General features: G+C 42.6%; 1 protein-coding gene across 8 annotated transcripts in view; it reads left to right on the top strand.

The window, feature by feature from the left end:
* Positions 1-26,444, top strand: part of DENND2B (DENN domain containing 2B) — a 178,129-nt gene that overhangs the window by 74,858 nt on the left and 76,827 nt on the right. The window lies entirely within an intron of this gene.

Here is a 26,444-nt window from a genome sequence, read left to right on the forward strand (position 1 = left end):
GATTCTGAGCATCTATTTTTGGCTTGGGAGGAGGCACTGTGTGCATCTATCTCAGTAGGTGGGTGCAGTAAAATGCTGGGTGCATCTATCTTAGGGGAATATGCTGCATAATATTGCCTGATAGAAAAATCCCCAGTGTCTCTGTTTCCAGCTGTAAGACCTAGAAAACTTGCCTGTGTGTATTTGTGTGTTGAGGGGAGAGGAGGATGTTAAATGAGTTTAGACCTCATTGTAGGATTTCTCCAAAGATCCCTTCTCGTATTATTTCTGGCTCTGATATACTATTCTTGAAGGGCTATTGAAATGATCACAATATTCTCATCTAAAAACTGCCTATATGTTAGATTGCACTGTATCTATAAAAAGTGAATTATATATGCAATTAGGGTATGAAGGCTTCTTAATGAAAGCTGACCTGTTTCTAAGTGTTTGTCCTATAAACCACCCATTTCTCAAAGATACAGACTCCTCTTCTGTGTGACTTGTCTCTGAAGGGGTTTGTATATGAGCTAGAGATTGACTAATGAGAAACAGTACAGTGAATGAAGGACTGTTTGACCCTGGGGAAAATGAAATGAACTGGGAGTTAGGGGAGACAAGATCTGAAGCAGTAGGAAAACTAGAAGGAAACAGGAGAAAGGCCCTGGGCAAGGGGACTGGGGAAAGGTAGTTCTGAGGGGAAGCAGGGGAGATAGAAGGTAGTTCTTGGGCTGCTCTAGGAGGCCTTTACAATTTAGCAGAAGGCTGGCCTGTCCCCGGGGGACCCAATGAGACAGCGTTGTGTCCTGGGAGGCCGGCATTGGAGTTGACACCCCTGTTCATTTGCTCTTGGGCTCAGAGGCATCTCTGGTACCCATATGCCCTCTTAGTCTGTTCACCCATTTTGTCAGTGAATACAGAGTGGCTAGGCCAAGGGCTGGGGAGGGTCTAGATAATAGCAAGTGAGGGACTTATCCCATATATATATTATGTTAGATGTTGTATTGTAGTTATTTCCTCCCCAAAGTGAGCCTCTGTGTGTTCGACTAAGAAAGAAGAAACAAAGACCCGCTGAAGTTTGGCGTTTTGCAGGTAGGGTTAATGATCATCTCATGAGTTAGGCTGGGAAGAAGGAGGAATAGCCAACTCTTAGACTCTGATGTGAAGTACTGTTTGAATGATGGACGAAAGCCAACTATAAAGGACTGGAAATATGAGGAGGGAGAGGGTTCTAGGTCTCTGTTGAAGTTTCTCTGAGAGTGTCAGTGAATTGGGTGTGGGAGGATAGGAAAAGGGAAAGGGAAAAATTGGAAAGAAAACTATATAGTCAGCTAGTTTTCAGAACTCTTTAGCCTTGTTAGAGGAAGTGAATTTTGGTGTGCTCACTTACGTCTTGGAACACAGCTCCCTGATGGAGTTCTGACAGCTAAATATCATAGATTGCTTTTAAATGAATCAACCTGCAATGTGTTTGTTCAGCTATCAGTGACTCTTGGTGCTCAGTGCGTGTGTGGTGGAATGGACCACTTGCACTTACTGTGAATGTCTCAGTGCAGCAACGTGTGGTAACGAAGAGCTGGTGCCCAAGGGTCTTACACGCCTAGGTTTAGAACCTGCCATTACAGTTACTGGCTGTGTGACCTTGGACAAGTTGTTTAATCTCCCTGAGCCTCCCTTTTCTGTGAGGCATCTGTGAAATGTATAATAGTAGTACTTAGCTTGTTAGCATTGTGCCAAGGAGTGAATGAAATGACACCTGTAAGGCTCTCAGCCAGTGCCTGGCACCTAGTAAAGGTTCGGTGCTTTCCATTATCATTATCAACTTAGTGCAGCATTTTGAAGAGTACAGCGGGCGTCTCTCTCTTTTTTTTTTTTCAAAGATTTATTTCGAGAGAGAGAGAGAGAAGGGGGAGGGGCAGAGGAAGAGGGAGAGAGAGAATCCCAAGCAGCCCCCACGCTGTCAGCACACAGCCTGATGTGGGGTTCAATCTTACAAATCGTGAAATCATGACCTGAGTTGAAACCAAGAAGTTTCGACTGAGCTGCCCAGGTGTCCCTATACTTTGCATTTTATTCACCTTTCTGACACCTGGGGAGAGTCTCCACGGTGGTCCTTCTCACCCCAGCTTCAGAGGCTCTGCTTTACCCTCCTGTAGGATGCCTACCCTTCACTGTCATGGCAGACTAGAACTGCTTCTTGCCAGTTGCTTCCTGGCAGCCTGCCCAGTCAGGGCCCTAGGTCCTCCTTCCCCCAACATTGGCCGCCCTTCACAAGCTGCTGTTGGTCCTTCTACTTCCATGAATCCTACCTGTGTATCCTTTAAGACCCTTTGTAGCCAGCCTACGTGCTTAGTAGTCTGGCTCTTCCTCTTACTATCTGTGGATCTCTGGCGAGTTAACCTTTGTAAACCTTAGTGTCTGCATCTGTAAATTGGGAATAATCTTACTCCTTTCAAAGGTTTGTTGTAAGGGTTAAATGAGTTAATTTTTTTAAATAATTTTTTAAAATGTTTACTTATTTGGAGGGGGAGGGGCGGAGAGAGAGGGAGACACAGAATGTGAAGCAGGCTCCGAGCTGTCAGCATCGAGCCTGATGTGGGACTCGAATCCATGAACCATGAGATCATGACCTGAGCTAAAGTTGGATACTTAACCTTCTGAGCCACCCAGGTGCACCAAATTAGTGAATTTATATAGTGCACTTAGCTTAGTTGCTGGCACAAATATGCTTTCAGTAATTGTTAGCTGTAATTGTTGTTTGAGATCTGTCCCTCCTGTGAGTTCCTCGGCCTCCATATAGCAGTACAGAGAGCCCTGGCCAGGTAGTCAGCAGATCTGAGCTTTAGTCCTGGCTCTGTTGGTGACTTTTGGGTGACCTTGGGGAAGTAACCTTGGCTTCTCTAGGCTTCAGTTTCCTCTTCTAGAAAGTGGGGGGTTTAGATAGAGTGTTTTCATTGACATTTTGACTTGACTCTTAAATGCATATGTCTTGTCTTTCCAACTAGATTCCCTGAAGTTCTATAAAATTATTCCCCAAATTGGCCAACATATATTGCTTATGCTTAAAAAATCTTTGCATAGCTTTTTTTTTTTAATCCTATCAGCTGGATTCTAGAAAGCATTTGACTTGGTTCTCATAACTTGGAGCCTGGAATCTTGCTCTCAGATGCACAGGGCTTGGTTGTAACAACCTGCAAAGAGGCTCCAGCCTTTAGTAAGTTAGAAAATCTACCAGGTTAGTAAGAAAGGAGGTGGGTTTCACTTGGTGCTCCTGGGGAAATTTTGGTTGACAGAGGTTTAGGGTACTTATTTGTTCTGCTGTATAGACTCAGATCAGCTTTGTGAATAAGTACTGCCATCACTATTTCCTTCTCTCTGTGGAGAAAAATGTCAGTGTTTCCTTCAGGGTTTGAAGCGAGCCATTGGTGCTCAAAGAAAAACCTGTGTGTTACGAGAAGAGCTGTCTAATGAAAGAGTGACATTTAGAGCCTGGGCTCCGGAGGCAGACAGTAGGGGTTCATATTCTGGTTCTGCTACTTACTAGTTCTGAGATCTTGGGTAAGTTATGGAGCCTGTCCATGCCCCAGCTCCTTTTCTGTGAAACAGAAGTGCTAATTGTATTATTTTGTAGTGTTGTGGTAAGGCCTAAGTGTCACGTGCTTAGCATAGTACCTTGTATCTGGTGCTGAATGAAATGTGAGCAATTACTGTTATATATCTTATTACCTTGTAAGCCAAGCAGAGTTTGTTTCCAAATGGTTGGTTTGTCTGGTTTGTTCTGCTGAGAAATGTGGAGCAATGTTCCCTTCCTCCATGTTTTGGGCAGACATCTAGTATCAGCAGAGCAGTAATAAGTGTCCTGCCATCAGTACATAGATTGTAGCTCTTGTACTTTGCTTTTGTAAAGAAATATATAAACCAGAAAGAATCTGAGCCAAAAGAGCATGTAGGTTTAAAGGACCCTCTGTGATGAGTAACACATGTTATATGGCATTGGAGTTAGGGGCATGGCAGAACCCTGGGTAAAAGAGGAAGATGGGAAGTGGGATGACAGAAGGTAGAGCTAGGTAATGAAGAGTGGCAGGTATCTCTGAGCAAGTGGTAGTGGCTATGACAGTAAGCCCCACTGAGAAGCTCCTGGCACTTTATCTTCCCTGTAGGTACGTTGACTCCTCAGCCCCAGGTGAGACTTGCCCCCGCACCCCACAGTGCTCACTCAGATCAATCTCAGAGGAATGGTGGATTGGGATGAGTCGGCTTTAATCTGTTCCTAACTAGAATGAGTAGCATGAGTAGCTCGGTGTGTCTTATCTACAAGTATAATTATAAAGAGATTTCCTTTTCCAGCTGTAAGAAACAGGAACTTTTGCTGCCAAACTTAGCAACATGTTTTAAGTCCTTCAAATCTCCTCTGAGTGCTACCAAAGCTCTCAGCTTTGTTGTTATCTCTTGTTGAAATATAGCCTGGAAAGGTCATATCAACAGTGCCAATTTATGGGCCTGCTGAACCCAAGCAGGCCTAGGGCAGAATGGGGAGTTCCTGGGAGTAGGTGTTTCACAGATTTTCCCTTTGAGTTAGACTGTTTATAATTTAAGGTTCTTTGTGCTTTAGAGAAGACCAAACTCTGAAGATTAGGGTCAAACATTGTATTTCTTCTGCAGTTTTACTTGTGTAGGCAGGCACTCAGACTCTACAGTAGCTCCCTGTAAGGCTGGGAGAGGCTCAGCCTTGATGGGACTTAACGGCTGCCAAAACCATGCCTGGCACTCCTTATAGGAGGTAAGTTTTCTTGGCACAAAGTTATGCCAGAATCCTTCACCCCATTTAGTTTATTAGCAGTTTTTGACCTATAGTGTGTTCTGAAGGGGTGATTAAAAGTGGCCAAGAGCACATGGTATAGAAACCACACATGGAGATTTTGCACTCATCTGAGGAGAAAAAGGTCAGATCTGTGTGTGCATATACAGTACTCTGTCACTTGGTAAAACAGATACAAATAGGGAAAGGAAACTAAAGAACTTAACTGACCCAGCATCTATAAAGAAGCGTGGTACTTGAATGCCAGAGGAAAATACCTGGGACAGCTGAGGTGAACTTGGCAATGGCAGTGACCTTGGTTGGCAGTCTGTGACTTGACCAACTCAGCTGCTGTGTTCAGAGAATTGAGGCTTTGGAATCTAGGAAGGGAAGAGAGCACTGAAATTTTTTATTTTCTTTGCCTCCCTCTAACCCCCTGATTCACTCACCAGTCTGGGTTCAGACGCACATGGAAAGATTGCCAGATAAATTGCCGTTTTTGAAGTGGTATGGGAAGCACTGTCCTCTCTGTGTCTCTGTGTCTCTGGGTTTGAGTCCTCACTGCTGCTCAGGAGTGAGTTACTGCTCACCTGTGCTGGAAGAGCTGGCTGGGAGGAGACGGGTGGTAAAAAAGGCAGTGATGGTGGTAAGAAGCCATGGAGACAGTAACACCTCTGACATCATCCCAGGCCCTGAGAGTAGTTAATGTTTTGTCAGCAGGTGAGTTGGGATGACTGTTTGTGTTCCCCAAGAGTTTATTTCTCCTCGGCCTTAAAAAAATTAATTAAGAAATTAATTGAAGTATAGTTAACATAAAATGTTATGTTAGTTTCAGGTGTACAGCATAGTTATTTGACAATTCTACACATTACTCAGTGCTCACCACGCCAAGTAGTCACCATCTGTCACCACACAAGGTTATTACAATATTAGTGAATATTTTCCCTATGCTGCACTTTTTATCTCCATGATGTATTTATTTGGTAACTGGGAACTTGTGCCTCTTAATCCCTCTTATCTATTTCACCCATTCCCCCACCTGCCCCCGCCTCTGGCAACCACCAGTGTATTCTCTGTATTTAAGAGTTTGTTTTTTGTTGTTGTATGTTTGTTTGTTTTGTTGCATTTTGTATATTCCACATATAAGTGAAATCGTATGGTATTTGTCTTCCTGTGTCTTATTTCACTTAGCACTATACGCTCTAGGTCTATTCATGTTGTCACAAATGCCAGGATCTCATTATTCTTTATGGCTGAGGAATATTCCAAAGCGTGTATATGTGTGTGTGTATGTGTGTGTGTGTGTATGTGTGTGTGTGTGTACCATATCTTTATCCATTTATCTTTTGATGGACACTTGAGTTGCTTCTATATCTTGGCTATTGTAAATTGGGACAACCACTGTGGAAAACAGTATGGAAGGTCCTCAGAATTAAAAACGGAAATACTGGGGCGCCTGGGTGGCTCAGTCAGTTGAGCGTCCGACTTTGGCTCAGGTCATGATCTCATGGCTTATGGGTTTGAGCCCCGTGTCAGGCTCTGTGCTGACAGCTCAGAGCCTGGAGCCTGCTTCAGATTCTATCTCTCTCTCTCTCTTCCCCTGCTTGTGCTCTCTCTCTCTCTCTCTCTCTCTCAAGTAGAAATAAACATTAAAAAAATTAAATTAAAAAATGGAAATATCATCTGATCCAGTAATTCCACTAGTAGATGTTTACCCAAAGAAAACAAAAGACTAACTTGAAAAGATATATGCACCCCTATATTTATTGCAGCATTATTTATAAGAGCCTTTCTCTTTTTACTTTACACTCTTTCCTGGAGATTCCATCTTCTGCTACCAGGTAGAGAAGTAGGGTGTGGGGTGTGTGTGTCAAACTCTGCACCTCTTGTTTAGAAACTTTTTATTTATTCATTCATTTATTTATTACATGTTTATTGAGTACCCATTCTGGTCTAGGCACTGTTTTATATGTAGAGATGACTGAAACAGCAAAGTATATGTGTCATGGAGCTTAAAATGTTTGGGGTAGCAGTCAGTAAATAAGTAAACAATAAATGAGATAATGATAGTGATATGAGCTATAAGAGAAATAGTGGTGATGTAAAAGAGAGAGAGTAGCAGGAACTTGAAAGCTATTAAAAGAGGAGTTAGAGAAAGCCTCTCTGAGAATGGGACATTGGAGCTGCAAGTTCAAGCACAAAAAGAAATTGTGAATGTTCAGGTTTGGGGCATGTACATCTCTGGAGGAGGGAACAGTAAGGGCAAAGGCCCTGAGGTAGGAAAGAGCTTGGCATGTTGAAAGAACATGAAGTTCATTGTTAGAATATAAGGAGCCAGTGATTATAAGGGCATAAAATGTTGGTAGAGGCTAGTTCAGGTACAGCCTTTTTGGCATGGTAAGGAGTTTGGAGAACCAATGTGAAGGGTGTACATTCTAGGTCTGTGGCACAACCAGAGATAGGATGTCAAAATGTGAAAGGGATGGCTAAGAGGAACATTGGATTTGATTGAGAAGAATCAAGAAAAAATATGGGGAAATTGAGGGGGATCTGGAGTGGGGATAGGCCTAGCTAATTAGCTAAAAGAAGTGGAATAAGTATAATTCCATGCTGCATAATTCTTGGGATCAAGCAATATATGTTTTAAAAACTGATGTATATTTTAGGTTTGTGGTATATCATTAGTAGAATGCTTTCTGTATTCCAGGCATTGTATTACACCAGGCATTTTTACTTACATCATTTCAGTAAATTCTCACAATCATCTTTGAGTGAATTTGCTGATGTTTTGATGTCTACATATGAGGAACTGAGAGTGGCTAACTTGCTTAAAATCCAAATCTAAGCCTGTCTGATTCCAAAGGATATGCTCCTTTTATACCTCCACTCTAATTGGTATACCAACTGTACTTTCTTTTAGTTATCTAACATACTTCATGTGCATTTTCCCTCTGAACTGTTATGTGTTATTTACTGTTATGTTCTGCCATCTATCCATTGGGAGCTAGGATAGATTTTGGATGTTTGTCGATTTTAATGAGTTCTTTTCAACTTTCTCTGAAAGGAGTACCTGGTTAAGTATGGAGAATTCCATTCCAAATTAAAAACCGGGGAGGCTGGGGTAGGTGGCAAGACTCAGAAGCAGATAACCTGAATAATAACTCTTTGGGTAGGAGAAGTGATGGTCTTTTTCATTAACAATATTCCACAAGTAGTTAGATATCTTAGATTACGATCCCTTCTGTTTTATAGTAAAAAGATAGAATTTGTTTTGGGAAAAGATAACTAATTTTCAGTAAATTAGCATTTTTAAATAAACTATGATTTCCTAGTTCACAGGTTTCTTTTAGAATCTCAAAGTTCATTGGAAATGTTTGAGGAAATAAATTTATCAGGCCACAACTTTCACTTGCTGGAAATTGAACATTGACTAGTTTCTATTGGTGGATACTTCCTTTTTTGAAGGATTGATCCTGTTTGGATTCTATAGAGCAAGGGTCAGGATTCTGAAATGAAAATGTGTGGGCTGTTTGTAAACTCTCATTCCTCGGTGTTCATGAGATCTGTGTTCAGCCTTGTCAGCCAGCTTAGATGGAATAGTTTGAAGGGCAGAGCAGGGTAAGATTGAATTTCAGATTTAGCATGGATTCTTGACACACAGAGGAATTTTCTTTTGTAATGGGATTCTGCTTTCCTGTCTCCCCTGTCTCTGTCTGTTTTAGTAACCACTTTGCTTCTGGAGGAAAAGATGTGTGGTTAGGAAAGATTCATGTAGACAACGTTTTTATCTTTAGCACTGATTCGCTGAGCAAACATGAGATGCTCACCTACCATGAGTAGGTACATACAGATGAATTAGGGGTGAGGCTAAGAAGATTGGTTTGGTCAGATCTTTAAGGGCTTGAACCCCTCCAGGTACTGGAGAATCCTTCTTTTGAAAATAGGAAAGGAACACAATTGGATTTGGTTGGTAGAAAAGAAACCTGTGAGACCGTGTGGAAGATAGAATGGGGGTGGGAGGAAACTTGTCTTACTGGGTATAACTAGTGAGGGCAGTATTCCAGTCTCTCACAGCTTATTTAAAACTGAGTATAAGGGAAGTCTGGAGGATCTGAACTCCAGATTGTAGGTTTTCAGACTTGAGAGGGGCTCCAAATTCACCTGGAGAGCTAGTTTCCAATTCAGTAGATCTGGAGTGGGGCCTGGGGGTGTGCATTTTTAACAAGTTTCTAAGTGCTGCTGCTGGTTGGGAACCACTGCGTAAGAGGCTCAGCAGCTGAGGTTCAAAAAGGGTGTGAGGGCCAGATGTAATCCGTATGCCTTCTTTCAGTGACCTAGAATTTCATGTCTATACTTTAGAATCTCTTGGGTGGCTTACCACTGTAATGTCAACAAAGCCCAGTAAAGGTCCATGCCCTCAGTCACAGTGACTCTTCTCACGATATCCATATCACTTCCAGATGAGGTTTCCAGCTGAGTGCTTGTCTCTAAGCAGCTGTTTGACTTATTTTTGGAAAATGCCCATCCTGGCCACTTGGTTCTATTAGGAGAGATGACATTTATGCCAGGATGAGCTCCCACCTTGCCCTTTAGCACACCCCCTGGTTGGCAGGACTGTTTTAGGGACTGCCGTCAGGCTTAGTTCTGAGTGTGTTCTCTTGATTAGCTAGGTTTACACAGGACATGCCTGGGAGATTATCTCTTTAGCCCAGGAGTTGAATTTCCAGGACAAAGTCCACAGTTGGCAGCTGATAGGCTGAGAACACCTGGAAGAGAGGATTTCACTTGGCTTTCACTTAGCCAGGCCTCTCAGTGCCTCTTCCCACAGAGGTCGGGTGTTCTACTTGTCTGCTGCCCACGTGGGTATCTTTGGGATGCCTCTCCCAGAGCAGTGTCGCTCCAAGCAGTGCTCCCTTGCTCTCTGTTTCAGGATCTGTGGCTTCACGTGAGACACTTGAGTGAATAATCATAAGCTGCCCTCTCTTCCTTGAGGTTCTCATTTCTTGAATCACTGTCTGTGCTTGCTTCTCTCCTTGGGGAAGGATCTCCATTTTTCCTCTATGGTAGGTGACTCTTAGATTTTCCCTGACACTCCCCTTTTCTTAGCTTTGCTCATTAGTTCAGCACAGTTGTAGAATTCTGTTTCAGTATGGGAAGAGATATTAAAGGTTACCTGACCTAGCGCTGCCCAACCTTTTTCTTATCCCTGCACACACAAGAAGTGATAACTTTTGTAAGGCACGTTGGGATAACAGGAGGAGGCTCCTGGTAGCGCTGAGCCCCAGTGCTGCCCTGGGGCTTGAAGGAGTCGCGATGTCTACACAACCATAACCCATTCTTGGCATTGTGGTTGGGAACTCTGGTCCAGTCCCACTTGCGTCAGAGTCCCACTTGCGTCAGGTGAGAAAACCGAGCGCCCAAGGTGCGGAGCCAGGACGGGGAATTGACCTTTGATTCAGGGCTTTGCTGTAAGCATTTCACAAGAACTATAACATGTTACAATTTCAAATTAGTAAGCGTGCATGAAACTATCTCAGGTTAATTTTCCTTTAAGACCTTTTTTGGTGGGGAGCACCTGGGTGGCTCAGTTGGTTGAGCATCTGACTCTTCTCGATTTTGGCCCAGGTCATGAACTCATAGTTGGTGAGATCGAGCCCTGTGTTGGGCTCTGTGGTGACAGCGTGTACTTGGGATTCTCTCTCCCCCAATCTCTCTCTGCCCCTCTGCCATTTGCTCTCTCTCTCTCAAAATAAGTAAATATTTTTAATAAGTATTTTTTTAATAACAAAAGTAATACATTTGTTCTGTAAACTTTTACACAATAGGAAAATACATGTTGGAATATGAGCCTTTCCTATAAACTGGTGCCCCAGGAGTATAATCACTGTTAACAGTTTCCTCTACAATACATTTATATAAACATTGATTTTGTTTTTGTAAAAATGATTATATTCTAACCAAAAATGGAAAATAAAAAGTATTGGCGAAGATGTGGAAAAATTAGGATCCTCATACACTGCTGGTGGGAATATAAATGGTACAGCTGTTGGGGAACAAATTCAAAAGCTAAAACTTACGATGTGACCCAGCAACTCCACTCCTAGGTATTTATGCCCCCCAAAATTGAAAACAGGGACTCAAATAATTATATGCCAATATTCGTAGCAGCATTATCCACAGTAGCCAAAAGGTGGAAACAATCCAAGTGTTCACCCGCTGATGTATAAGTAAACAAAATGTGGTGTATGCACACAATGGAATATTATTCATCCATAAAAAGGGATGAAGTTCTGATACTTGCCACAGTGTGAATGAACCTTGAAAACATTGTACTAAGTGAAATAAACCAGACACAAAAGGATAGATATCGTATGATTCTGCTTATGTGCAATATCTTTAATTGGCAAATTCATTGAGATAGAGTAAATTAGAGGTTACCAAGAATTTGGGGAGAAGGGACAATGAGGAGCTATTGTATAATGATGGTTACAGAGTTCTGTTGGGGTGATGAAAAAGTTTTAGAAATAGATAGTGGTGATGGTTGCACAAGATTGTGAATGTAATTAATGTCACTGAATTGTAAACTTAAAAATGCTTAAGATGGTAGATTTTATATATGTTTTGCCCCAATTAAAAATGAATAACAAGATTATACTCTGCTGAAAATGGTTTCACTTGGTAATTCATCTAGGCTATTTTTCCATGTCAGTACATTACTTTGAACAGCAGCATTGTGTTTCTTCAGGTGGATGTAATGTAATTTATTTAACCAAGCCCCTATTGATGGACACTTGAGTTGTTTCCAATTTCAACTGTTATAAACAGGGCTGCAGTAGCCAGCAGCACACGGCTGTCTTTGCCCCAGCGTTGTAGTACTTGTACTACCTTAGGCACAATTCCTAGAAGGGAAGATTTGCTGATCAAAGGCATGCTCATTTAAGATGTTAATAAATATTGCCTAACCACTTTCCAGAGAAGTTGCATCAATGTAATTCTCATCAACAGTATGTAAAGGTGCCTGTTTCTCTCCCACCCTTGCCAACATGGCTGTTGTAAATCTTATAAACCATTGTAATCTTTGCCGATCTGATAGGCGAAAAGGATTTCTTATTTGTTACTTTACTTAGGATTTCTTTACTTGTTAGTGAAATTGAACAACTTTTATGCTCACTGGTAGATGTGTTCATTCTTTTGGGAATTTTTGGTTCAAATACTTTGTTCATTTTTCTATTTGGTCATTATTTTATCTTGTAGATTCAGTAAGAGCTTTTAAATAACATGTTATGTTAGAACTGTTTTCCATATAAGTTGTTGATATTTTTCCCCTCAGTTTATTTTTAATTTTTGACTTTTTATGTTAATTACTTGCTTTTCATATATCTTATATATCATATGTCTTAAATTTTTATTTAGGCAAATGTATGATATTTTCCTTCAGGGCTTGTTTTTTCTCTCATTAGTGGCTTTTGAGTTGAATTTTGTGTCATAATTAGAAAAGTTTTCTTCCCTCCTCAGAATTATACAACTCATTGATTTTTTTCTAGTGTTTATCATTCCAATTTTTTACATTTAAGTTGTAACTAAGTTTCTGGTAAGGATTGAGGTAAGAATTAAATTTTATTGATAAAATACCTAAAAATAACCTTCTCCTATTAAATCAGCTCTTTTTATAAAATTTGTGAATGTCTATTACATTTACTTTAGTGTTTTTAAAAAACATTTATTATTTTGAGAGAGAAGAGAGAGAGCAGGGAAGGGTCAGAAAGAGAGAGAGAGAGAGAGAGAGAGAGAGAGAGAATCCCAATCAGGCTCCCTGCTGTCAGCACAGAGCCCCAGGTGGGGCTCCAACTCACAAACTGAGAAAATGACCTGAGCTGAAACTAAAAGTGGGATGCTTAACACACTGAGCCACTCAGGCGCCCCTACATTAATGTTTTTTGTGAGTGAGGCTACCAATATTCAAATTCTTGCAATATAAAGGCCTTTAGTGAGAGAGAGAGATCAAGGAATTGTGCCCAGGTCTTCTGATTGCCAATCCTGTTTTTTGGTTTGTTTGCTATTATCCTTACACAGTGCAGCCAGATTCCTTTTCTTGATGTTTGGGGAAAATTGCATCATTCCTCTTCTGAGAAACTTTATAGTGAATCCTATGTGCAATCATATTTGACACATTAGACCTGGGTAGTGTGACATGAAAGCCTTGTTCTTAAACCTGGTGAGGTGAGCTCAGCCTGGCTGAGGTGAGAGCAGAGAGACAATTACATGCTTGGTGCTGAGGAGACTAAAGGGCCAAAGTCAAAGGGATGTTAAGACAACATCCAGGAAGGTTGTGACTCTGGGTGAGGGGAGCAGCAGGAAGAAGAGTGAAGAAACTTGGATGCTTACAAGATTAAGGAAGATTTTTGAACTGAGAGAAGGAAGAAGAATAATTATTTAAGGTCCTGGATACTAAACTAGTTAGGTCCCACCTAATTATATTTTTTAAAAATTTATTTATTTATTTATCTATCTATTTACATTTTAGGTACGTACAGTACAATATTGATTTCAGGACTAGAATTCAGTGACTCATCACTTACATACAACAACACACAGTGCTCATCATGAGTGCTCTCCTCAGTACCAATCACCTATCTAGCCCATCTCCCACGTGCCTCCCTCTGTCAGCCCACAGTTTGTTTTCTGTCATTAAGAGTCTCTTGTGGTTTGTTTCCCTCTCTTCTCTTTTTTTTCCCTTCCTTCCCATATGTTTATCTGTTTTGTTTCTTAAATTATACATATGAGTGAAGTCATATGGTATTTGTCTTTCTCTGACTGACTTATTTCACGTAGCATAATACAGTCTAGCTCTATCCACATCACTGCAAATGGCAAGATTTCAGTTTTTGATGGCTGAGTAATATTCTGTCATATATATCACATGTGATATATATATCACATCTTCTTTCCATTCAGCAGCTAATGGACATTTGGACTCTCTCCATAGCTTGGCTATTGTTGATAATGCTGCTGTAAACATTGGGGTACATGTACCCCTTCGAATCTGTATTTTTATATTCTTTGGGTAAATACCTAATAGTGCAATTGCTGGATTATAGGGTAGTTCTGTTTTTAGTTTTTTTAGGAACTTCCATACTCTTCTCCAGAGTGGCTGCACCAGTTTGCATTCCCACCAGCAGTGCAAGAGTGAGTGTGTTCCCTTTTTCCCGTATCCTCACCAACACCTGTTGTTCCTTTTTAAAAACATTTTTTTAATGTTTATTTATTTTTGAGAGACAGACAGACAGAGCATGAGTGGGGGAGGGGCAGAGAGAGAGGGAGACAGAATCTGAAGCAGTCTCCAGGCTCTGAGCTCTCAGCACAGAGCCTGACACAGGGCTCGAGCTCATGAACCACGAGATCATGACCTGAGCCAAAGTTGGACACTTAACCAACTGAGCCACCCAGGCGCCCTGACACCTGTTGTTTCTTGTGTTGCTAATTTTAGCCATTCTGATGGATATGAAGTCATATCTCATCATGGTTTTGATTTGTCTTTTTCCCTGATGATGAGTGATGTTGAACATTTTTTCATGTGTCTGTTAGCCATCTGGATGTCTTCTTTGAAATATTGGGACTTCATCAAGATAAAAAGTTTCTGTGTAGCAAAGTAAATAATCAATAAAACAGCCTATGGAATGACATATCTGATAAAGGTTTAGAAATAAAGAACTTAGGGGCGCCTGGGTGGCGCAGTCGGTTAAGTGTCCGACTTCAGCCAGGTCACGATCTGGCGGTCCGTGAGTTTGAGCCCCGCGTCAGGCTCTGGGCTGATGGCTCAGAGCCTGGAGCCTGTTTCCGATTCTGTGTCTCCCTCTCTCTCTGCCCCTGCCCCGTTCATGCTCTGTCTCTCTCTGTCCCAAAAATAAATAAACGTTGAAAAAAAAAAAAAAGAAATAAAGAACTTATCAAATTCAACACTCAAAAACGGAGTATAACCCAGTTAAGAAATGGGCAGAAGACATGAATAGACACTTTCAAAGAAAACATCCAGATTTTTTTTTTTAAATTAGAGAGAAAGTGTGAGTGCACAAACATGTGAGTGGGGGAGGGGTCAGAGGGAGAGAGAGAATCTTTTTTTTTGATTATTTTTTTTAAATTTAATTTTTTATTTTTTTAAATTTACATCCAAATTAGTTAGTATATAGTGCAACAATGATTTCAGGAATAGATTCCTTAGTGCCCCTTATGCATTTAGCCCATCCCCCCTCCCACACCCCCTCCAGTAACCCTCAGTTTGTTCTCCATATTTATGAGTCTAGTCTGTTTTGTCCCTCTCCCTGTTTTTATATTATTTTTGTTTTCCTTCCCTATGTTCATCTATTTTGTCTCTTAAAGTTCTCATATGAGTGAAGTCATATGATTTTTGCCTTTCTCTGACTGACTAATTTCACTTAGCATAATACCCTCCAGTTCTATCCACGTAGTTGCAAATGGCAAGATTTCATTCTTTTTGATTGCTGAGTAATACTCCATTGTGTGTGTGTGTGTGTGTGTGTGTGTGTGTATATACACACACCTCTCTCTCTCTCTCTCTCTCTATATATATATATATATATATATATACACCACATCTTCTTTATCCATTCATCTATCGATGGACATTTGGGCTCTTTCCATACTTTGGCTACTGTTGATAGTGCTGCTATAAACATGAGGTTGCATGTGTTCCTTTGAAACAGCACACCTATATCCTGTGGGTAAACGCCTAGTAGTGCAATTGCTGGGTCGTAGGGTAGTTCTGTTTTTAGTTTTTTGAGGAACCTCCATACTGTTTTCCAGAGTGGCTGCACCAGCTTGCATTCCCAGGGAGAGAGAGAATCCTAAGCAGGCTTCATACTTAGCATAGAGCCCCGAAATGGGGCTCGAACCCATGAGCCTTAAGATGACCTGAGCCAAAAATCAAGAGTCAGACACTCAACCAACTGAGTTACCCAGGTACCCCTAATTATATTTTAAAAGTCATCTTTTAGTGCTGGATCAGCCAAGGGTTGTTGCTCCTAAGGGTTGTGAACCCATAAGAGAAAGCCTTATTCAAGGGTCAGAGTAAGTAAAATCTTGCAACCAGAGAAGTTAGGGTTTGAAAGACCCAGGAGAGCAGCATCAACCTGGCATCATTTCTATTCTTGTCAGCCAGGATCTTAGATGGAAATATTTTTAGTGGGAATAGGCTAAATAAGGAAACAGGAGGAACGAACGACTTCAGACCAGCGGATGTTCATTAGGCCTCTGTAGGACCAGCTGCATATAGACATAATCCCTACCCTTAAGGAACTTAGTAGTTCAGTGGACAAGACACAGAAAAGGTCAATATAAGTGGCACCAGGAGGAAGGGATTCGTTTAGTCACCAGCGGGAAGGAAGAGTGTGATCAAGATGAGGGCAAGGTTTCACAGAGAAAATGATGCAGATTTAGGTTTTGAAGTATGAAAAAATTGTGGCTTTTTTTTTTAAGTTTGTTCCTTTTGGCCATCATGAATAGTTTTTTTTTTTAATTTTTTATAACGTTTATTTATTATTGAAAGACAGAGAGAGACAGAGTATGAACAGGGGAGGGGCAGAGAGAGAGGGAGACACAGAATCTGAAGCAGGCTCCAGGCTCTGAGCTGTCGGCACAGAGCCTGACGCAGGGCTCAAACTCACAAACCACGAGATCATGACCTGAGCCGAAGTCGGACACTTAACTGACTGAGCCACTCAGGCGTCCCATGAATAGTTATGTTTTAAGTGGACAAGCCAAAGGAAGGGCATTCCAACGTAGAGGGATCAGCATGTGCCAAGACTGAGAGGAATGAAGCAGTATGTGCAAAGTTCTGTGCACATAACTACCAACTTGGTCATTTTTGCTGTGTGTGGTAGGGCAGGATGAGCAGCGGCAAGGTGAGACTGCAGAGACTGGTCTCCAGAACTAGCCCTTGTAGGGATGGATCTGCTGTTGCTCTGCACACCAGATCACCACAAACTTAGTGGGTATTTAAACAACAATAATTTTGTTATTACCTCTCATGGTTTTGGAGGTTTTGCTTGCAGTCTTCTCATGTAGTTTTAGTTAGGTGGTGGCTGGGGCTGGAATCATCAGAAGGCTTCCTCCTCCCGTGTGTGGTACCTGAGCTGGGGAGATTCAAGCATCCGGGGCTCCTGTGGTCTGCTGCTTTCACTCCATCCTCCCCCCCCCCCCCATTATTACTCCCTGTGGTCACTCTAGCATGGTGGTCTCAGGGATTGCTGGATTTCTTATCAGGTGGCTCAGGACTTGAAAGCCAGTGACCCTAGAGAGGCTGGCAGAGGTTGCATGGCCTTTATCTAACCTAGCCTTGGAAGTGAAGTACCCTCACATAGGCCACATTCTGTTCCTTGAGGTAGTTAAAGGGGCTCTTCTGATTTAAGGAGAGGAATATCAGACAGTTTGCCAACTTGTTTTGAAAGCATGAGAGTTATAAAGAAACTTGAATTTTATGCTATGGGACAGTTTTTCCCAAACTTAATTCATTGCTTACCATCTTCACAGTATTACCATGGCCTCTTAATACCTGAACTGTTATTTACATAATGTTTAAATCAGCTCACTTTTGAACTTAAATTTGTTTTAAAAGGAAATGTTATCTCACTTTCTTAAAGTGGAAAATCAATATTACTTGTGATACACACAAGGTAACTTTTAAGTAAATACAGTGAGGACAAAAAGTTTTAGCCAGGGGCACCTGGGTGGCTCAGTTAGTTAAATGTCTGACTTTTGCTTTCCGCTCAGGTCATGATCTCACAGTTCATGAGATTGAGCCCTGAGTGGGACTCTGTGCTGATAGTGTGGAGCCTGCTTGGGATTCTCTCTTTCCCTCCCTCTCCTTCTCTCTCTGCCTTGCTCACACACACTCTTTCTCTCTCTCAAACTTATAAAAAAGAAATTAAAAAAAATATTTAGCTAGATACTGCTGCCTATGAAAGTCTCTTTTAAGAGATCAAGTGGTTAGAGCTAGAGCTAGCAGTAGCGTGTGGAGACTTTCTATTGAATCGAGTGAGAGGTTTGCAAGAACAGGTGAATGACTCAATCACCTTGTGATTTCATGCCGCAGGGTGCCTGCCCTATAGTTCTTTACTGCATTCTGGGAAGCACCGCTGTGGGCAGTGGAGCCACTAAAAGCACTTGAACCCTGGAGTGATACGGTGAACTTGCATTGCAGCAGGATCACTTTGGTTGAAGTGTAGGAAATAGGCTTGTAGAAAGTAAAAGTAGAAGCAAGGAGATGGTTCTTAGGGGATTATGGCAGTAAGTCAAGCCAATTGATGATAAACTCTGCGTGAATAAGGGGCAGGGGAAAGGAGGAGGTGAACCTGAGGCATTAAGGAGGCAGCATTGGCAGGGCCAGACTGAGTTGGAGTAAGAAGGAGAAGGAGAAGTCAGAGATGACTTGTAGAGTTGGGGAAAAGTGGAGAAAGTTTGTTGGAAAAGTACAAGAGGCAAAAAGTGTTTTATTAGAGGTGGAGTAGAAATGATGAGTTCAATTTTAGGCCTTTCTTTTTCTTAAAATTAAAAAAAATTTTTTTCTCTTAAATTTTTTAACATAAATTCACTTGGCACCCCATGGATTTGTCTGATTGTTTCTTTAGGGTGTTGTGTAGCTTCTTCCTCTCTCCCCTGTACTTTCTGTAAACTGCAGATTAGATCTAGAGGCTTGATTAGATTTAGGATAAGCATTTTTGGGGGGAGGAGGAAACCCTTTATAAATAATGCAGCAGATCAGAGGCACATAATGTCTGGTTTTCCCACTATTATTGATGCTAAACTTGGTCACTACTTAAGATAGGGCCAGCCAAATTTCTCCATTGTAAAATTACAGTTTTCATTTTATAACCAGCAGATAATCTGCGGGTAACCTTTGGCACTGTTCCCCATCAATCTTTCACTTAAGTGGTTTTATTTTTTCAACTTTTTATTGTGGAGAATGTCAAACATAGACAAAAGTAGAGAGAATCAAAGATGAACAGCTATACATCCATCATCCGTCTTCAGCTGTTATTAGTACTTGGCCTAACTTGTTTTATTTCCATCCTTGTCTGCTACCTCTCCTCCTTCTCCACTGGATTTTTGGAAGCAAATTGTAGGCATCATACCATTCATCCATAAATACTTCAGAATGTCTTTCTGAAAGACCTTTCAGACACATTTTGGACATGTTGATTTTTGATCAGTAGATTTTACTTGCCCTCAGAAGGTACAAAGGATGCTGATGGTTGAACTGATCCAGAGTTAGGGCTTTACAAGTAGGCGCAGTGGAAGGAGAAGGGGTTAGTGATTTAAGGATGTGATGGATCATGGATTCTTGCTTGGAAGTTCATACTGTGAATCCTTCAGTGGTCTGGCCTCACAGCCCCTCAATCTGTTCAGCTCTAAAGACTTCATCTTCTATCCTCTTCTGGTTTCATCTTATAGCATGACCATATCTTTGGCATCATCACCTAGAGATGTTCCACTTTCAGCATCCTAAGCTCTGAAATTGCTCTCCCTCTCTAGTCTTCTGGATGCTTACACATCCCACTCTTCATTGTCTCCTCTGGATAGCTGATTCTCTCATGTTTCGCTGCTTGTAGAGCCTCTTAGTGCCCTCAGGACTGCCTGCTTATTTTCTCATTCAGCCTGAACCCCAAAGATCAGAATTCCAGTCATGTACTGGATTACCTGATTTCCCTCCCTCTCTTCTCCTTCCTGTGCTCTTCGCTCCTTGTGGGCTCCATAATCAGATTTTTCTGCTACAGCCCTAGATTTCTGAGGGTTCCTCCATTTTTCAGAAGCACAGTTCCTGACCCTTCATTCCTGTCTCAGAAAATTATATGCTTTCCCAGAGAAAAGATAAGACCCTTAATTTGGTTTTCAAAGCCCTCTAAGATCTGGTATTTCTCTTTCCAATTCTCCTTTTCCCTGGTTTACTTCCAGTTAAACTCCCGCCAGGCTGAACATCTTGTTTTCTTTCATATGTCTTCTACTTTCTTGCCTCCAAGACTTTGCTCATGTAGTTCCATCCATGCCCCAGTGTAAGGGCAGCCCTCTCTATTGAGTCCCTCCTGCTTCTTCAGTTGGAAGTAATCCCCCTCTACCTAAATCCACAGCGTTTCATCTCTCCAATGGCCCTTAAAATAGTCTTCCTGGTACTTACTATATTTATGTTTCTATTATATACACCTTACTAGAATGTGAACTCTTTGAGGATGGACTCATGCGTGAGGCATTTTGGTGTCCCAACCAGTGCTAACTAAGCACATGAATTTGCACATGATGATGTTCACTATGTATTAATTGAATGCACATATGATTGTGTGAATGGAAGGAGGGGAGACTGTTGCCCTGGCTTACTTACCAGAGACTTGTACTTAAAATTTCCTAGCCCTTCTCCTGTTCTAGTGAGTAAAGAATCAGACTTAGCTTGACTTGGCCCAGTAGAGGAATAGACCAAGCTCCTGACCCACATTGCAACGGGCGGAACACAAAGTTTGTCCCACTGTGGGAGCAGGAGCCTTGAGTACCAAGAGTTCCAGCAGGATGTTTCGGGTTTAGGGAGTTAGGCTGGCTTGGCTACATTCTGTGCACTGTAGGGGAGAGGAATTCAAAGTAGTACAGAAAAAGGAAACACTGAGAATGCTCTTGGCAGAGGTGGGAGCAGAGGGATTGGAGAGCATGGTGACCCTGAGGGGAGGGTTTTATTTTCATCAAGTCAGGCCAGTCCTTTTCCTCCTTACCCCCCAGGGCTGAGCCTCAGTTGGATATGGGAAAACATGTGGGCACGATGTTTGCCATTCTTCCTGCCTTGGGACCTTGAGTCATAGTCTAACTCTTCATCTCAAATAACCTCCTGTCTCATTCTGTCCAACTACTGTTTGTCCTTTAAGGTCTGGCTCATATTTCTCTCCCATAGAAACCCTTTCCTGAGCTACTCTAGCCCCTCCACTTCCAACCATTTTACTTTAGAGTACTTTAACTCTGTATCTCACATTTGAATTATTTCCTATTGTTTTCTTGTCTCCCTAAGTTAGTCTGTGAGCTCCTTGAGTGCAAGAATCACATGTCATGTTTTTTTGTGTATGTGTCTTTTTTTTTTTCTGCTGAAAACAAAGCAGTGACCAGTAATTACCACTGATTTTATTGAGGAGCCTGATACTAGAGCCTGATACTAGAACTTGAGAAGATTATCAGTAACAGAAAAACTGAAGATGGGAAAGGCATGAAGGTTAAGCTTCATGAGCTGGGTCTCCAGAGTTTGGGTCTGGGGAGGCAATGCCTGTTTGTCTTTAACAATCACCTAGTGTACAAGAGAAGAGAGTGGGTTTCCTGAATTCTGGCTTTTGAAGCTCTGAATTCCAACAGTACTCAGCATCCAGGCAGGTAAGGGAATGAGGTGTTCAGGGCATGGCCTCCAGGGAAGAAGAAGGTGGGCTGATGGCTGGGGCCTCGCACAGCGGTGGACAGCTTGGGGTAAGCTGGCACCATGCTGGTTCCCCTTGTACGTGGGAGCATTAGGCACACATGGTAGATTGGTGCTCGAAGGACCCTCACCAGCCTCTTCCCCGAGCTGGAAGCAGAACAGGGAGCAGCAAGCCAGTTGGCTGACTTGCCTTTTCTGCCTTAAAGTACTTTGTTTCTGTTGCTAACAACAGACATGGGTAGTGTAAATAAAACACAGACACACAGGCACATAGACACATATGTAGAGGCTGAAAATTTGAGTTGTTAGGGGCAGGAGGAGGGGCTGAGGTGGAAGGGGACTGAAAATGTGTAGCTAAGTCTCTGAAGATACTTAGTGTGAGCTGGGTCCTCTTCCAGCCTTTGAGGATAGAGTAGCTGAGTGAGGGAGCCTGGGCAGTCAGGTAGGGTATGATACTGTCTGGATACCACAAGTTATCAAAGACTAAGTGCTTGTTAACGGTTGGATGCAAAGCTTCACTCAGGCAGATACTCCTCCAAGTGAGATGCTTGTGATCTGAGGGCTGGTGGCAGCTTCTTCTCATCTGTCCTGTCTTTCTTTTAAGGCTTTTTTGCTCATTGATCCCTTGTAGTGCTGTATGTGGTGTACATTGACCAGCAGTGGTTGTGACCTTTCTAATGGTCTTGACCTGTCCAAGACCCCAGAGGTCTGCACACCTAAACATGTGACTGGTGTTTTGGGTAATGTCCTGAAAGCTGTGAGCTTCCTTAGTATGGACTGACACCCCATTCAGCCTTGTGGGGGGTTGGGGTAATCCTACCAGTAGGATGCTGAACAGTTAGTGCCATAACTAGCAGTTGTGTCTCATGTGAGACGAGCTTTTTAGAAACTTGAAGTCCAGATAGACTGTGATGAGAATAGGTAATGAGGAAGACTGTGAGTCTCCATTACTGGAAATATAAATAGGAGTGGGTTAGGTGTTCTCTCTTCCTTTCTTCCTGGATCCAAAAGGCATCTAAGATTACATCTGGAGGACATTTTCTATTTCTATTCAGGAGGAAAAAAGAGTCTGTATTGATATGATATGTCTCATGGAGTTACTGCATTTGTTCCTACAGGAGTTAAAGGCTCAAGGGACAAGTGAATGGGTTACCTATTTTTTAACTTAGAAGGTATGCAAGATTATCCCTATAATAACAGCCATCAGACTTATATTCTGATAATCTTGAATAGGAGAGAGAGGAATAGAGTTACTATTAGGGTCTGAGAATTGCACATTACCCTGAGGGACCTCAGGAGGTTGCCTCCCATGTGACCATCATCTATGCAGTCACAGTGGCACAAAGTCTTTTTAAAAAGACTTTAATCGCTTTTTATTTTTTTATTTATTTTTTTTTAATTTTTTTTTTCAACGTTTATTTATTTTTGGGACAGAGAGAGACAGAGCATGAATGGGGGAGGGGCAGAGAGAGAGGGAGACACAGAATCGGAAACAGGCTCCAGGTTCTGAGCCATCAGCCCAGAGCCTGACGCGGGGCTCGAACTCACGGACCGCGAGATCGTGACCTGGCTGAAGTCGGACGCTTAACCGACTGCGCCACCCAGGCACCCCTTTAATCGCTTTTTAAATGTTTGTTTATTTTTGAGAGAGAGAGTGTGTGAGAGGCAGAGAGAGACAGAGATAGAGAGAGACAGAGGCTCAGAAGCATGCTCTGAGCTGACAGCAGAGAGTCCATGGCTTGAACTCACAAACCATGAAATCATGACCAGAGCCAAAGTCAGGTACTTAACCAACTGAGCCACCCAGGACCTCCAAAGTCTGGGAACTCTTGAGGAGAGTATTTGTCATTTTCTCTCCATTTTCTGGCTTAGGAAGGGTACTCTAGGGCTATTACTGAATGGGGTTGGATTCAGCTTACCTCTGAAGCTGATAAAACTCCAAAGCAGGAGGCAGCACTACTCCCCAGGTGATCAGAGAGAATGATGGTTCTTGTAATAAAATATGTTCGAAACCACCAAACCTGGGTGGCTTCTTGGAGATGCTTAAGGGAGAGGCATGAAGACCTCGTCCAACTGGACTGAATTTCTCACCCCCTTGTGTTCCCCCACAAGAATCACAGCAAGTTGCCAGTTGAGGTCTGGTCATTGACTCCCCTACCTGCACAGTTCAAGTGAGCAGGGAGGTTTATGTCTTCCACCAGTTAGACGCATGTAGGGCTGTGTTGTTTTCCTTATTGTGTACTCAGTGTCTGGCCTGGTGCCTGGCACAGAGGAAGTGCATAGTCATTGTTTGTGGATTGAGTGGCTTCTCCACCTAAGTCTGAGACCTTAGACTAGGACTTGGAGCATGGATAGTATTTGGATAAGCAGAAAGAAAGGAAAGACTCCAGGCCGGAAGTGGTTTGAGCACAAAAACATGGAGGCAGAAATGGACATGCTTGCAGCAGGAGGTATTCTGTTCAGAGAGAGAAGTGTGTGTGTGTGTGTGTGTGTGTGTGTGTGTGTGTGTGTGCGCGCGCGCGCGCAGGTCTGTGTGTCTTTGTGTGGAGGGGAATGGAGGGTGTGGTAGTATGGTGAGGGGTGGTGGAAGAAGAGAAGTATGATTGGTTGGTAGCATTTGACAAGGTTCTGGAAGAACTGGAAGAATCTGGATCTGGTATGGTTGGCAGTTAAGTTGCTCCAAGGAATGACATGATTATATTGATGTTCCAGGATGCTTGGTCTGTCGTTTATGAGCAGAGAGGACTGGACGTGGAAGCATAAAGGGAAACTAGTAATGATAATAGTAATACTTCACATTTATTTAGTGTGAAGTGATAAGCTGGAGAAAAATTGCATAGAAGATGACATAGTTAGCTTCTTCATATTTGGCTATATTTGGCTTTTATTTGGTTAAATAAGAAATGGCTCCAAGGACATCTTCTGCTTCCCAAAACGTGTCCTTGAAACTGCTGGAGCTGGGGCTGTTATCTGACTCGGCTAGGCTGCTGAGTTTCTGCACACTCTCTGCCAGGAACTAATGTCCTTTGGCCTCAGCTGGGGTGTGTCCCCAATCCAGCCAACTGGAAGGTCAGAGAAATTAGCCACTAGAATGTGCCCATTAGTGCTACGAGGGGTTACAACCTGTCACTGGAATCCTAAGCCTGGGAACTGCTTCTCTCACAGGGCTTTTCCAAGTTGGAACAGGCTAACTGTTCTAGCACTGACTGCTCCCTTATTTGGACACTAAATTTTCAGGGTGAGATTGGACTTCTCCTTTGGTTTAGGAGAGTTTTTTAAGGATCTGCTACCCTTTTGAGTGATTTTCAGAGATAACATGACATTAGAGCCATAATTTTCTTCACCTGATTCTTTACTTGGCCTCCAGCCCATCCACTTATAAAACCAGGATGGGGCCCTGTCCACTTACCTCAGTCTTCCTAGGGAAAAAATGGATTAACTCATAGTGAAGCCAAGAGTCAGGGTGGCTGAGGCTCAAGAGTGACTCCAGGGCTTGGGGGTGACTTCATGTCCAGCCTTGGGGCTTATCTCTTGGCTTTGGGGAATTTACACTCAGCATTGACTTGGTGGAGTTGTAGTTTATCAGCCCAGCTTCAGGTGGGGCCAAGGTGGGGAGCAAGGTGCAGGGAGGGGTGTGAGATAGTGGTGGTGGTGGTGGGTGGTGTGGTGCTGCCAAGGGTGAAGAATCTTCTGTGGCAACTTTGAGAGCATACTTCTTCCCCTGCCCACACCCTACCATAGACAGCTAATTCTTCCAGAAACCTGGCTCTGTCAACTTTTGCCTTTCCTTGTGGTTGACCCCTGCAAACCTCAGGAAAGTAACTGAGCTCATGAGGGTGACATTGGATCCTACTGGAAGAGGGGAAAGCAGGAAGGAAAACATGCTTCTGTCCACAAAGGTGTGCTTTCACTAGTTGGAACTCGCTGTGAGGCGGCCTTCAGCCCTTTGGGCAGTTACTGTGGGTTTATAGTGTGATGCTGTATGTGGAAGAGGCTGTAACGCATGGAGACAGGTATGACTGTGGAGTGGAGGCAGGGCCTCCAACTCTACCCCAAGTAGGGGCTAACTGAACTGAAAAACAGTTACTGCCCAGAAAGAAAGCATGTTGGGCAGGGGTAAATTCTGTTTGCGCGATGCCTCACTTAATCTACACAATACTTCGTGGTGGGAACTGTCATCTCCATTTAATAGAGGAGGAAACCGAAGTTTAGAAAGGTTAGGTCACTTATAGCCAGTAGAAGCAGAGTTGGAATTTATAACCAAGACAACTCTTTTCCATTATTCCTTATAGAGGAAACCATGACAAGCTATTAATTTTAATACACTCTTTATTTTAGAATAGTTTTAGATTTACACAAATGTTGTAAAGAGAGAACAGAGAGTTCCTGTAGACCCTACAAGCCATTAATTTTTTTCTTCCCCTTCTGGTCCATTTCATGAGGATTTGTGGGGGGTGGGGGTGGAATACAGATTTGGAGTAAGGACATTTTCCCCCAAAGATCCTAACTTGCAGATTTTTCAGCTAGGAGTTTTGGAAGTCCATCAAAGTACATAATTTCTCCCCCAGTTCCACTTTGTCCCAGCTCTGCCGGACTAGACTAGACCTGGCTTTTGACTCTAGTTTCAGAGTCAAATACCCTAGTTTCTTCCTTTTTTTTTTAATATATATTTTTTAATGTTTATTTTTGAGAGAGAGAGAGAGAGAGAGAGAGAGAGAGAGAGAGAGAGACCGTGTGAGTGGGGGAGGGGCAGAAACAGAGGGAGACACAGAATCCGAAGCAGGTTCCAGGCTCTGAGCTGTCAGTGCAGAGCCCAACATGGGGCTCAAAACCACGAACTGTGAGATCATGACCTGAGCTGAAGTCAGACGCTTAACTGACTGAGCCACACAGGTGCCCCACATGCCCTAATTTCTGATGCTGTCAGTGGAATTAGATAGCAACTGAGTTTCAGAGTTAGGGAAGGCAGGTCATGGTGGGGAGGATCTTTAGCCGTTTGGCTCCTGGACATTCTTCTGTCTGATGTGACTGTGACAGGGCAGTGTTAACAGTTTGAGCTGGTGGTTCATGGACTGGAGCTAGAGCCCTCCGAAGGGACACAGGGAGCATCAGTGTGGTGAGGCCTGTTTGCTTGGATGCTCTTGAGTCTGCCTTTGCACGGTGAAGAGTGTTTTGTAGCCATGGCTTCTCTGGGCCCAGGCCTCTGTCTGCAAGCAG

The sequence above is a fragment of the Herpailurus yagouaroundi genome, unplaced genomic scaffold (genome assembly GCF_014898765.1).
Source record: "Herpailurus yagouaroundi ecotype Mexico unplaced genomic scaffold, PumYag 218, whole genome shotgun sequence".
NCBI classification, from domain to species: Eukaryota; Metazoa; Chordata; class Mammalia; order Carnivora; family Felidae; genus Herpailurus; species Herpailurus yagouaroundi.